Raw genomic sequence first — 13,597 nt, forward strand, 5'->3', positions numbered from 1 at the left:
TGCTGGGCAAGGACACCTGTTCTCCTGGTGCCTGCTCCCGTTCCCCCAGCGTTTTAGTGAGAACGGCCACCAAGTGTCTGTCTCTGTGTGGTGACTTCAGTGAGCCAACAAATAACTGTGTTGAAAGCACAAGACTAGAGAGTAACAGTAATCGGAAGCGGCAGCAGCACCTAGTTTACTATTTGCTTACTTGGTGTCAAGGCCTGGGTTGGGTGTTTTGCAGTCTTAATTTAGCCCAACAGTCCGTGAAAACATACTTTATTATCCCCATCTGGCAGATAAGGGGACAGGGCTTAAAGGATGTAGGTACCCTGTTCAGGTGCCCAAGGCCGCAAATCCAAAACTGCCAGGTAGGGGTTTAATCCAGGCCTGTTAACTCCAAAGCCTGCTGACGGTTATACTGCCCTGCTGCAGGGTGCAGGGGTACAGAGACGTCTAAGCCATGGTTACCATCAAAGAATCAATAATTATAACGATGAGGATGGTGGCCGCTACTGTTTGTTGAGCACCTGCTTTGAGCCAGGCGCAGTACTAGGCCCTTTAGTCACTCTTAGGTCACAAGGGCAGAAACTCCTCATGCCAGCTCAAACTCCTTCATGAGCTGGGTGGAGCGGGGGCCGGTGGTGACTTTTTGAAGAAGAGAGGTGGACACAGAGACAGAGCTGACGAGAAACCAAGAAGACCCATCTGTGCATAGTTGGGCTTCCCGAAGTGTGGGCCGGGATTCCAGGCAACTCCATTCTCCTATTTTGGAATATTTCCATTAGCTCAAATGTGGTTCATAAAGTGAAGCTTAGAAAATGTTGTTTCTATGACACGACCTCAAATTTGCACAATACTTATCAGTCTCAAATGTTACCTTGCCGTATTTCTTTTAATTTTTTTAATGTTTATTTTTGAGAGAGAGGGAGAGAGAGACAGAGCATGCGGGCAGAGAGAGAGGGAGACACAGAATATGAAGCAGGCTCCAGGCTCTGAGCTGTCAGCACAGAGCCCGATGCGGGTCTCGAACCCATGAACCAACCACGAGATTATGACCCTCTCTGCCACCCCTCCACTCGCACTCTATGTCTCTGTCTCTTTCTCTCTCCAAAATAAACATTTAAAAAAATTTTTTAAAAACAACAATAAACATTTATTCCTCAAAAAACATCTTTTTTAATGTTTATTTTGAAGAGAGAACAAGAGAGAGAGGGAGACACAGAATCTGAAGCAGGCTCCAGGCTCTGAGCTGTCAGCACAGAGCCCAATGCGGGGCCCGAAGCCATGAATGGTGAGACCATGACCTGAGCCAAAGTCAGACGCTCAACCAACTGAGCCACCCAGGCGCAATACCCATCCCCAACCCTCCCCTCCCTCCCACCCCCCATCAACCCTCAGTTTTGTGAACATATTTTAAAACTACCATAGCCAGGAAAACAAACCATTCTAGATATTTCAAACACACACACACACACAAAGGTCATACAAGCAATTGGTGCTCACCACTGGTGGGGCTCGCGGTGGTGAAGGTCAGGGCCAGGGGGGAATCGCACCACTAGCTCTCAGGTTACTTTACCACAGTTGCTCTCCATAGATTCAAAGCTGCTGCTGCCACTCGGTCAGGAAACTTCGGGAAGCCACTGCCGGGGTCACTACAGCCCCATGGCCCCAAGCCTGACTGGTGGGGAGTATGGACTCCAACATTCGGCCCGCATGTCTGCTGCTACAGAGGAGAAAAGCATGGCTTCCACCTCCTTCCACCTCCGCCTTCCAAATTTCACACAGGTACGCTTTATTGGCAGAATTCTGCTGTCGAGGGAATCTGTCAACGATGGTTCGTGGGTTTCCAGGACCTGCAAAGAAGGGGCTAGAAATGGGTGTCAAGAGCCAACCAACATCATCCAGCAAACCCCTCCTGATGGGGGGGTGTTCAAAGGCTTTGTAAAAGGGGGGTGGTGTCCACGTGGAGTAACCTGGTGGTCGTGTTTCTAAGTCGGAAACCCTGAAAGGTGTCATTCTAGCTGGGCAGCAGGTGAGGCGCTGGATGCTGACGACATACACTCATCCCCAGAGGTGACTGGAGAAGCGCCTGGAGTTGATTCTTAGTTTCATCTCTGGAACGTTCTCACTGGAATTAAAGCTGGATGGACTATTGGCAATGCAGTATCTGAGAAAACATAGCCCCCATTCAAAAGGGCTGCCAGAGAAAAGATCTCCACAGGGAAACATGTTTTCTCAAAATACAGCCTTTGGACCTCTATACGCAAACATCCCTGGGATGCTTACTTAAAAAGCTGATCCTGAAAATAATTTAATTTCAAAGGCTGTTGGGGCACCTGGGTGGTTCAGTCAGTTGAGCGACCGACTTCGGCTCAGGTCATGATCTCACGGTTCTTGGGTTTGAGCCCCACGTCGGGCTCTGTGCTGACAGCGCGGAGCCTGGAGCCCGCTTTGGAGTCTGTGTCTAACTCGCTCTCTGCCCCTCCCCCACCCCCCTGCTTGCACCCTGCCTCTCTCTCAAAAATAAATATTAAAAATAAAAAAATTAAAAGGCTGATCCTGCACACCTCCCCTGATGAAAACAAACAAAAGCAGACACTACTTAAAGTAATCCAGACAGATTTCAGTCAGTAACATAGTATTGCAGTGCCGTAGGGGAAAGGGTTCATCGTGAGCAGGCACCCGACTGGGATTATTACAGAGGTGATGGGGTATTTCACAGGGAGAATGAGGGACTAGGGAAGGGAATGAGTTGGGGGGCTCTATAATCAGAAGTGAAAGATGACAAAAAGCAGGAAGGGACGCTGGCCCATATGAGACCCATCTGGCTTTGCTGACACTTCTCAAAGTTAAGCTCCTGCCCTCTCACAGAAGCTGGGAGACAGGGGCCCGATCTTCAGGCGTTGGCTGGACTCAGCAGCCAATCCTTTAGACAGCCGGGAGTTTTGCAGGCAGGCACTTTAAGGGAGGCTAGGGTCCTACTAGGGATGCGGCCACGAGCTGCCAGCAACCACGTCCGTGTTTGTTCGCCTTCACAGGCCAAGCAAGGTCGAATCAAGAAGAGGGCTCGGAGGAGCCTGGCGAGCATTTGGAGAAAGAATCTGTCACCCTCCGAACCCACATGCCCACCCCTCCTGAGCCCATCCCCCAAACAGAGGGACCACTTTGACAGGCCTTTTTATGCTCACCAAACTACTGAAGTAGGACAAGGCGGACGGGGAGGTGGGGGAAGCAGAGGTTCTCCGGCTTCTTCAGGGCTGGAGGTCGGCAGGGATTTGGGGGTGGGAGACGAAGGGCAGAGCAGATTGAGGATGACCAGGAGGCTCAACTGGATTCTTAACCTGGGAGTCCCGACTGGTCATGCTGGCCGGCTCCTGCCCCCACGGAGGTCAGGGCCTCTCAGTCCTGAGGACCACCAGGCACGACCAGCTCTGGCTCCTGTGGTCCTGGTGGGGGTATGTTGTTGAGACCTGGGGGATGGCGTGGAGCACCAGCTGGGGGGCGGGAGCACACTCATTCAAGAAGAAGAAAAGTCCTGAGGCCCAGAGCAGAGGCAGGAATGGTGCTTAGGCTGCGTGTGTTTCCAGGGCAGCGGCAGAGAGCGGTCTGGCGCCACACTGTGGAGGAAATGAAGATTTCAACGGTACAAAGGCCTCGTCTGGATGAGGGCTACACCCCAGGGTGGTAGAGCAGGAAAACAGAAGGAGCCTGGCTCCCTGACATAAGAGCCACCGAACCAGCCCCAGATCCAGTACTTAACCGGATTATCATATGAGAGATCAAGAAGCTGCCTCTTAAAAAAATTTCTTTTCAATGTTTACTTATTTTTGAGAGACAGAGACAGAGCATGAGCAGGGGAGGGGCAGAGAGAGAGGGAGACACAGAATGTGAAGCAGGCTCCAGGCTCCGAGCCGTCCGCACACATCCCGACATGGGGCTCGAACCCATGAACGGCAAGATCGTGACCTAAGCCAAAGTCAGACACCTGACCGACTGAGCCACCCGGGTGCCCCCAAGAAGCTGTTTTTTAATTTAACCCACTGTTGGGGCGCCTGGATGGCTCAGTCGGTTAGGTGTCCGACTTCGGCTCAGGTCAGGATCTCACCGTTCGTGGGTTCAAGCCCCACATCGGGCTCTGTGCTGACGGCTCGGAGCCTGGAGCCCGCTTCAGACTTTGTGTCTCCCTCTGCCCTTCCCCCACTCAATCTCTGTCTCTGTCTCAAAAATAAATAAACATTTAAAAACAAAGGAATTAAAGGGCGCCTGGGTGGCTCAGTCGGTTAAGCATCCAACTTCAGCTCAGGTCACGATCTCGGGGTTCGTGAGTTTGAGTCCCACATCGGGTTCTGTGCTGTCAGCCTGTCAGCGCAGAGCCCGCTTTGGATCCTCTGCCCCACTCTCTCTGCCCCTCCCCCGCTTGCACTCTCCCCCCCGCCCCCCGAAAAAAAGGATTAAAAAAAAAGAATTAAAAAAAATCACTTAACCACTGTTGTGTTGGGTCTCTACTGCAGCAGCTGAACCTGTACGTAACCTGATAACGGAGGGAATCCATGTATCTGTTATCTTTTGCCACAACAGTGCTAACTAATAGACCATCCTCAAAACTCAGAGGAGGCTGGGAAACCGATTCTCACAGGTTGGCCGTTACCGCTGTACTTTAATGCCCTGCTGGCTGGATCGGCGCTGCTTCTCACTGCTGGTCTTTTCTCCCTGTGTTGCTGCCGGGACCCAGGCTGAAGAGGCAGCGGCTACCCAAGAGAAGCGTAAGAGAGCAAGCAAAAGAGCCATCGGGCCTCTTCGAGCCTAAGCACGGAACCAGCCCCAAGCCCCAAGCCAGGGGATGGGAAAGTACACTGTGGCCACGAGGAGACACAGCAGGAGCGGGGATGCGGGGAGGGCCCATAATTCTCTCTCCCAGAATGTGACAGAGTCCTGGGTCAGAGGCTACAACACGGTGGCCCTGCTCTTCTAGGCGTCACCTACGAATGGCGCAGAGTGAAAGACAGCGTCCGTCCATGTGAAGACTCAACCGCAGTTCTCTATTAGGTCAGGAGCCCTGACAAGACAAGAATCACATCTCCTTCCTCTTCCCAACGCCTAGGGCCAGGCCCTGCCCTCAGGGCTGACTCAGGGAGATTACTGGGTGAATCTGAGACCATTTCTTCACTCTCTGCGTAGGATTCCTTATGTGATACAGACTGACCTCCTAAAGGTCAGCACACAGTGCTAGGGGTTTGCCCGCAAAGCTGCAAAGGGACTGTGCCATTGGGAACTGAGATGTGTACCTAGGTCTGTCTACACCGCATCCTGGATCCACTGCCTGCCAGAGGGACCTCCAGAAGAAAGGACTTCTACAAGTTAAATATCGCAGACTTCACACTCCAAAGGAGAACCGTTTGAAGAGAGCCATGGTTAACCCTGAGGAATGCCACCATCACCACAGAATTCCAGGCACCGGGCATGTGGGTAGAAAGCATATTTTAGGGCAGTGACTCATGGTAAGTCGTTTCCTCCAGTCCCTAAAACGGGCTATTCAATGTCAAGCTGTCTCAGGCTCAGGCTGATAACAGGGCAGCCATAGGGGACCTAGTGGGAGCTGCGTTGTCACGGTCCAAGTCTGTACGCACCGCTTGTATAACCTGCCCAAGTTCACAAAGACAGGATATCAGTCGCCGCTCTTTATGCTCCCAGTGAAAGAAATCCAACTAAAATATGCTTAAGCCAAAAATGTCATACGGTGTATCGGCTCACATAACCGGGAAGCCTAAGATCTTCAAGCTGGCCGCATCTAGCGCTCAAACGTCATTCTCTCCCCAACTATCCCTCAGTTGTGCTTTCCTCCATGACGGCTTCAGGCTTCAGGATGGATGCCCCAAGACTGCAAAGATAGTCGTTAGTAACTCCAACTCTCCACTGAGGTTGAGCAAGCCTCATAAAGGAAAGCCAGTCTTCAAAAAGCCTCTGATTGGTCTGCTTGGACCCTGTATCTGGCAGGAGGAGACCCTGATTGGCCAGCCATGGTCAGCGTGCACCTGCAAGGTGGGCCTTAAACCAGTACTTAAGTCTCTGCTAGGGCACAGGAACTGAATAGAAAGTCAAGAGAGGGGGTTGTCTCACGGCAAGTTGAGGGGGCGAGGTGACAAATGGAAGACCAGACATTGAGGCTAGATTGAACTAACCCTAAGCCTAAACTTTGAACAGGCTTTCACACGTTCATAGATGCTATTGTGAGTAAAACACAAATTCACTTAAGAGCAGGAGTGCCTTCATAGTAACTTTTGGTCTTTCTGTATTTTTTGTCCCAATTAATAGATATCGAAAGGATCCCTACGATCACGAGCAGGTCCGAAGACCATTCTATTTTTTAATATTAGAAAGGGATTCTTAACTGCAGATTAAGAGAGAGAGTAAAGAAAGCAAGAAGAGAAGGGAGCCAGGAAAACCCCAGCCCAGGAAGCAGCGAAGGAAGGTTCCAGGACAGCAGCGTATGACAGGTCAAGGAGGTAGCCGAGGGAAACGGCACTAACTGTCATGCCAGAGCACTGGAGCGGAGTGGAGGAGTGATCGTGGCGGGCAGCACAGGAAGAGAAGGAGAAGAAATTAAACCCCGGGGGGTCAGGGGACAGAAACGAGTGCCATCGGACTACATGAGCAAGCTCTGCGGTGAACAATGCTTACCTAGTCACAATTCTGCAACCACTATCAATCATGGGGCAAGAGTGACAAAACTAAACCCCAAGAATGGAATGGGTGGGGGGTGTTAAAGACCTAACTCCTTGCCTGTGTTGCTAGGAAGTCCACAGATAGTGTCTAAAATGGATGAATCAGAGCACCTGGGTGGCTCAGTCGGTTGAGCGTCTGACGTCAGCTCAGGTCACGATTTCACGGTTCGTGGGTTCGAGCCCCGCATCGGACTTTGTGTTGACAGCGCAGAGCCTGCTTGGGATTCTCTCTCTCCTTCTCTCTCTTTCAAAAAAAAAAAAAAAAAATTAAAACACTCTTTTAAATGGAAGAATTAAGAGCTAGAAACACAAGATAGGTGGAGATAAGCACCAGAAGATCCAGCGAGAGGTAAGGAGGACCGAGGACTGGCGAGCTGGCCCAGGAGGGTGGGGATGGTCGAGGCAAGAAGCTGCTGCGGGTCATTCTGTTTCCTCACCACTTCATTTCGTACTATTTGAACTGTAAACTATGTGTGATAACATTTGGGAGGCTTAAAGAGTCCATTCTTTTGTCAACAGCACCTCAAAGCTGTATTTGTGTCCAACTTTATTGAGATAGAATTGACACATAATTTTTACGAACCCTTTAAATCCATTTTTTAAAGAGAGTGGGAAGAACCAGCTTCCTGCAACAGAAGCCATGAGAACATTACCTATTCCGGTTTCAAAAGAAATGGTGGCATTAGTTCTGCTTAGATGATTTCGGTCAGAGACCAAGTAAGCATACATCTGGGGTTCAAACAAGAGAGGCTCTCACTCCAGTGCTCAAAGACCAGTTAGAAAACGGAGATCTGACTGAACTGGGTAGGTACAAATTAGCCAAAACTGTAACAATAATAATAATAATAATAATAATATAGCTAGTTATCCTCAAGTGCTTACTTCAGACCAGAAACCGTCCTGAGGATATTATCTTATTTAATCCTCATGGCAACTGATATTTTCCCCAATTTACAGATGAGGAACTGAGGCTCAGATAGTTTGGGGAACTTCCCGGAAGTCACACACTCTGGCCCCTCTGCCTGAGGCGGAGGGGCCTCAGCGTGTTGTGATTTACTTCTCTTTTCTAACCACCAATCAAACTTAGAAGTTTCTATCTCTGGTGCCATCTCGAGGGGCCTATGAAAACCACTGACTGTGGCAGTGGTCTCAGGCCCACACTTGCTGGGTTGTGCTGGGCCCTGCGCTGTCTTAGGGAAGGCCTAGAAAACAGTATGGGGTAGAGCCGGTATTCAAACCTAAGCATTCCCGGCTCCAAAGCCCACTTGCTGGGCCACTGAATTATGCTAGTTCTCCAGCTAGAATCAGAGCTGGGTGAGGATCCCACCTGTAGTAATTATGAGTTGTATGGCCTTGGGCCCCCAAGTTCCTTAACCTCTCTTAAGCCTGTTTTATCATCTATGCCCTGGGGATAACAATGGTGCTTACCTTCAGGGTGGTTGCTAAGGATAAATCAAAATTCCTATCTGGCAAATAGGAGCCTCTATTTTCCACACCTGTTAAATCCCTTGCCCTTCAGCTCCTAGGTTAAGGAGAGATTCTCACATTTTCTCACCCTTCAGATCCACGGGTGGTAGGGCAAGAGGCAGAAAAGGTTTGGGTCAAGGCTAAATACTTGGACCTCATCCCAGAGTGACTCTCCAGGGCAGGGGCGGGGTTCAGGAATCTACACCTTAGACCCCCGAGAAATTCAGATGCCTGCAGTCCTCCTGCCTGGCTTTGAATGACTATGCGTAGTGCTTGAAATCTGACAGACCAGTGCCTTTGTGAGCGTCTGAGCCCTTCCTGCACTGGCCTCCAGCTGTGTCTGTGCCTCCTCCCTTTCCCCATTGCCCAATCTGTCTTTATCTCCCCCTTCCATTCTAAGCCCCCTCCCCTTACTCTAGCCTTACTTCCTAGCTTCCTCTCCACCTCTCCGTGCACCCTCCCCTGAGCTCAGTCTGCATTCCTACCCACCGGCCGTTTCTCTACCAGTCTCTTCGCAGGCATTGCCCTTTCCTGTGTCCACCCGGAAGGCTCAGATAAAAGTTGCTTCCGCCAGGATAACCTTCAAGGCCTCTTCTCTGGCACCATGGCACTTTGCACGTACCTTTATTATTGCTCAAATAACAGGGTAATGGGAGATTTTTTTTTCCGGCCTCAGATTACCTGGTGGACTCGTGGCCCACGAATGGTGGAAATGTGCGCCAGAGTAAGATGGAGAGAGGAGGACAAGCCCGTAGACTTTGCAGAGGGGCCGAGAGGCCTGAGAAGTAAGAGAAGACCAGGAGACAGGGGCTCCTGAAAAGATAGATAAGAGATTACCATGCGGGGTTCCCACAGCTTTTGCAGACAGCGGCTGCGCAAAAATTCATTGGAAGAACTGAGGAATGTTGCTGGCTCCATCTGGGGGAGGGCATGCTTGTATCAAGACACTGATGCTCTTGATGTGCTATAATTATAACCAGAAACACTATCCTTTTGCCCAGGAAACTGGATTTCCCAGTAAATTCCTTACTTTCCAAGTTGTTTAACGCTAAGATAATGCTTTGCTTCTGTGTCCTTATTTATTTATCTTTAACGTTTATTTACTTTGGAGAGGGAGAGCACAAGCGAGGGAGGGGCAGAGAGAGAGAGAGAGAGAGAGAGAGAGAGAGAGAGAGAGAGAGAATCCCAAGCAGGCTCTGCACGGTCAGCGCAGAGCCCAATGCAGGGCTGGAACTCACAACTGTGAGATTGTGACCTGAGCCGAAGTCAGACACTTAACCGACCAAGCCACCCAGGCATCCCTCCGTGTCCTTATTTCTAACTTTCTGTTCAACTGTTAACCATACTAAATGTACTCAGATTCATCTAGTCTAAAATCGAGGAGAGGTGGTTCTCGCTCCTAGAGAGAGAATTATTGAAGAGGCAGCCCGCACACACTCAGGTGCCACATCTCCAACAGCTGGTTTTATAAATGGAAACAGGCACTGGGACCCCTTCTTCTCCCCTTCCCAGAAAGGCTGATGGAGAGCCTGGCCCAGATCAGTGGAGCTTTCTTCCAAGAACTGTCCCGTTCCCAGACCAGCCCTGTAGACACCCCCAAAGTCCCCCTGGACCTGCAGGTAGCAGTACCTCTCCACCCCAGTACTCACCCCACACTCAGGCCCTAAGATCCCACTTGACCTAAGCCTGCAGGTATGAAGTGTCCAAAGCACAAGACATCTGTCCCCACCCCCACCAACACACACTCTTGACCTTTTGTTCTGAGTCCATGTGAAAGAGAAATGTCAACTCTACCAAGTAAAGGAAACAAACAACTTCCTGGCTAGATGAGAATAACCAGAACCTTAAGCTTCATGCCTGGGGGCTGACGGGTACCTAAAGGTGCTCCCTTGGTGATAGGGGTGATCAAAACCTGTATGCTTTTCCTGAGAACCACCAGGCGGGAAGCACCAACTGCACTGATGCCCTCAGGGAGGCAAAACTAGGGTAGACGTTATTGTTCCGATTTTACAAGTGGGAACCTTCCGGGCAGGAGGCCAACAGACAGCCTCAACGGTAGATAGTGCTGTGCCCAGGCAAGGTCGTGAACCCAGAAGGCGGCCGGGATCTAGCGAGACGCAGACACTGCTGGGGGCGGGCAGTAGGACACGTTCCGCCCGACACTGGTGGGCTAGCCTGGTGGCCTCGCCTCTTCGTGCGCATCTCGGGTCGCAGAGTCCCCAGCCTCCCAGATCACTCACCTGCTCTGGGGCTGGGAACTTGGGCTTTCCTGAGCGCTGGCCCCGCCCCGAGGCTCCGCCGGCCCTGCGCTTGGCTCCGCGGTCCGGGGGCGGGGCCGGACGCCGAACCAACGTGATGGCGTCAGGCGCCGCGAGCGCCGTTTCCTGTTGTCCCTGGCCGGGAGGCCGCAGCGCCTGGTCGGAGGCTTAGGGGCTGCAGTGGCCAGGAGTGCCCCGCGCCCCCTCCCCGCTCCCTCTGGTGAGTTAGGGGTCAGAGGGCGAGGAGGGTGAGGAGGGGACGGCGGGGCCGAGACGAGAACGGGCGATGGGTCACCAGCCCTGTCCGTGATCGCAAACCCTTGGTTGCTTTGAAACTGTCCTGCTTCAGAGCCTTTTCCCTTCCCGGCCTGAGCCCCGCACCCTACCCCACTCGGACCCGAGCCTTCAGCCCAAACAGCCAGTGCTGACCGACCCGTCCCCTTCCTCTTCTCCACCCGTGACCCGAGCCCAGCCCTTACCCTCACCCCTTCACCACTGGTCTTGCGTAAGTGCAGCCACACTCGACCCCACGGTAGCCCACTTCCAACCCCTAGGACAGCCACTTCCCTCCGCCTCCCTCTAACGCATCTCCTTCTCACCCCTCAACCCCTTTGGCAATCCCAGTGCTCCACGCAAACCTCCTCGAGCCCCCCCTCCCCCTCCCCGTCTTTCTGGCTTACCCCCTTTCAGGCTCAGCTTTCTTATCCCAGCCCCCCTGCTCAGCCCCCCAAGGTCTGCTCAGCCAAAACACCCACCTCCCCCCACTCATTTAATACCTACCACTACAGTAGATGCCCTATTGCGCTTACCGCCCTCTTCTTGATAACTCTGATCTCAGCCCTATCTCAAGTCTTGTATGTATCTTCTTGTCCTCACCCACTCAACCCCTAACTTCCAAGCCCACCACATACTTTCTTTCCATCCCCAGCCAGCCTGAGGACACTTCATTCCTGAGTCTTTGCTAAACCACCCCCCAACTCTTGCTGCCCTAGTTCCCACCACCCCTACCCAATCTTGTTAGATTGACGTCTTCCTATCCCCATTTCAACTCTTCATCCCAGCTCTGTGCCCATTCTTCCCTTGATGTGGTCCCCATTTGATCTGAGAACCTAGTGCAGTCCCCTGCCAACCCCACCTGCTTTCTCAGAGCCAGGCACTTGCCGAACACCTCAATTGAGGCAGGGCCTCAGATGGTAAGTAAGTGTGGAGGAGTAGAGATCCTTCTCCCGTGGGTCAAGTGCTTTTCCTGGATGTCAGGCCCCCTGTACCTGTCCTTAAGGATTGTATTCCTGGCATCCATATTACATTACTCGCGTTGGCTGCTGGAATGATAGGTATCATCCAAATACCTGGAAGGTGAGGGAGCTACTCATTCAGCTGGGGCAGTGGAAGCTTATCACTTCCTTTTGGGTGATGATCTGGAGAAACTCAAGCGGTTCCACTGTGTGGGGTTGGCTGTGGTCACAGAATCATGTCCATGTGTATTGCCCTGCCGCTCAGAAAGGACCCTCACCCAGTGCTCCTCCTGGCCAGAACTGGTTGTAGATTAGTCCCGCTACCGAATGTGCCAGAGGTGACGTTACATGTTGTGAAGAGTAGAGATGAGTGGATCCTGGGGACGCCGAGGCCTCCGTGGAGGCTGTTGAATTGCTTCCTCTTTTTGCAGGTGCTGGATCATTGAGTTTTGACCATTTTGATTACCCATGAACACAGAGAGTCAAGTTATCTCAGAGTAGCTAGACATTCTTGAGGCACCCAGGCTCCATGGTTAACATTTATAATCTCCTGGGATTTGGGGGTGCACATCCCCTCTAAGTTCTGGTGACCAAACTCCAAAGGATTGGCCATTTGACAGCCATTGTAAAGGACCCCAAAGAAGACCCCTTGTCTTTGCTTGCATTTATAGTCTCACGCCTTTGAGAATCGGATGTCCTTTTACCTTCAACATCCCCTTCCGTTAAGGTGTGATCTCTGAAGGGTTTCAGCCTGTTGGCAGCTTGGTGTAATGGAAGGAGTTCCGCAGTGACCCCACCACTGAGAAGTTGTATACCTCAACTTCTTACAGTCTGAAACGGTCTGAGCCTTTTTATTTTACTCATCTGTTCATTCAGCAAGTATTTTGTGAGCACCACTGTGTGCCGTGCACTGTTTGAAGCATTAGAAAGACAATGGTGAATGAGTCAGGCAAAGGTCCTGCTTTCATTCACTCAGAGTTTGGTCCTTGCCAGAATCTTAAGGGATCTGGGACAAGAATATGGGAGAGATGGGTGTTGTTGGATGGAAGGAGGGAGGGAGGAAAGAAAGATACCCAGTGTTCCTAGACCTCACATTTCTGGCCTCACCCACTAGCCTTTGGACTGGGAATCACGAGCTAGAAGTTGCTTGCCCTCCAGCTGATATTCAGTTGCTTTGTCGCCCTACCCACCCCCCCCCCACACCCATCCCACCCCCCACAGGGCTCTTGTCTAGAAATCCAACTTTCTTCAGGTAGAAGGAGGTGCTGTTTACTCAGCACTCACATGTCTGAAGTATCAGCTGTCTTTCTGAATCAGAAGATAACTTTGTCATTTGTTTCCAGCTGAAAACCCTGACTCATCACCTGGTACAGCAGCTGGAGGGCTTAAACACCGGCCTGTTGTCGTGCATAGCCAGGTGCAGGATCGGAGTCAGGCCGTAGAGACGAGGCTGTCGCGGATGGCGGGGAAGTCTCTAAGAAGAAGAGGTTGCTGTTTACTGATGAACGGAGTGTTTCGAAAGTGGTGAAGCCAGGTTATCCATTTCTTCTTCTAATGTAAGTCTCATCTGAGTCCTTCTCCTCTTTTCGTTCTTCCTTAGTCTCTGGAGGAAGTGAAATTGGATGTTTATAGAAGGCCAGGCAGTATCACGAAGAGAATCAACCCCAACGATTCCTTCCTGTGTGTTGGAACATTTGAGGAGGGACAGCTCGGAAACCTGGCTGCCACGGAAAGGACCTGTGGTCAGCTAGTTGGGGCCACAGATCTGATGGGCAAGATTGTTTCTTGTCAGTGTTAGGCCTTCTTTGATAAGGTGGAGCTTCTGAAGAGTCTGTGAATAATAAGTTTGCCTGAAACTCTTTGAACCAAGGACCTGGGACAGTATGAACTGACGAAAGGCACAGAGCTTGGAATGAGAAAATTCTGTCCCTCA

At 51.4% G+C, this 13,597-nt stretch overlaps 1 protein-coding gene and 1 long non-coding RNA gene across 7 annotated transcripts in view; one reads left to right on the plus strand and one right to left on the minus strand.

The window, feature by feature from the left end:
* Positions 1-1,745: 1,745 nt before the first annotated feature.
* LOC128774283 (uncharacterized) lies at positions 1,746-10,464 on the minus strand. The gene is made up of 4 exons (XR_008418835.1): positions 10,412-10,464; positions 6,816-6,948; positions 3,171-3,599; positions 1,746-1,835 (listed from the first exon to the last, which is right to left on the minus strand). It is a non-coding gene; the product is annotated as an uncharacterized LOC128774283 (long non-coding RNA).
* Positions 10,465-10,516: 52 nt separating this feature from the next.
* The window catches only part of LOC128774281 (pleckstrin homology domain-containing family M member 1-like), a 31,894-nt gene continuing 28,813 nt past the window's right edge, over positions 10,517-13,597 (plus strand). For 3 of the 6 annotated variants that reach the window (XR_008418834.1, XM_053893135.1, XM_053893139.1), the window contains exon 1: positions 10,517-10,649. The gene's annotated coding sequence lies outside the window, so the exon portion shown is untranslated. Of the gene's footprint in view, positions 10,650-13,037; positions 13,199-13,597 lie in introns of all 6 variants that reach the window. The other 3 variants (XM_053893136.1, XM_053893137.1, XM_053893138.1) reach the window with 3 other exon arrangements.

Source organism: Panthera pardus, unplaced genomic scaffold, assembly GCF_024362965.1.
Source record: "Panthera pardus isolate Hobbes unplaced genomic scaffold, ASM2436296v1 HiC_scaffold_3, whole genome shotgun sequence".
Classification (NCBI taxonomy): Eukaryota; Metazoa; Chordata; class Mammalia; order Carnivora; family Felidae; genus Panthera; species Panthera pardus.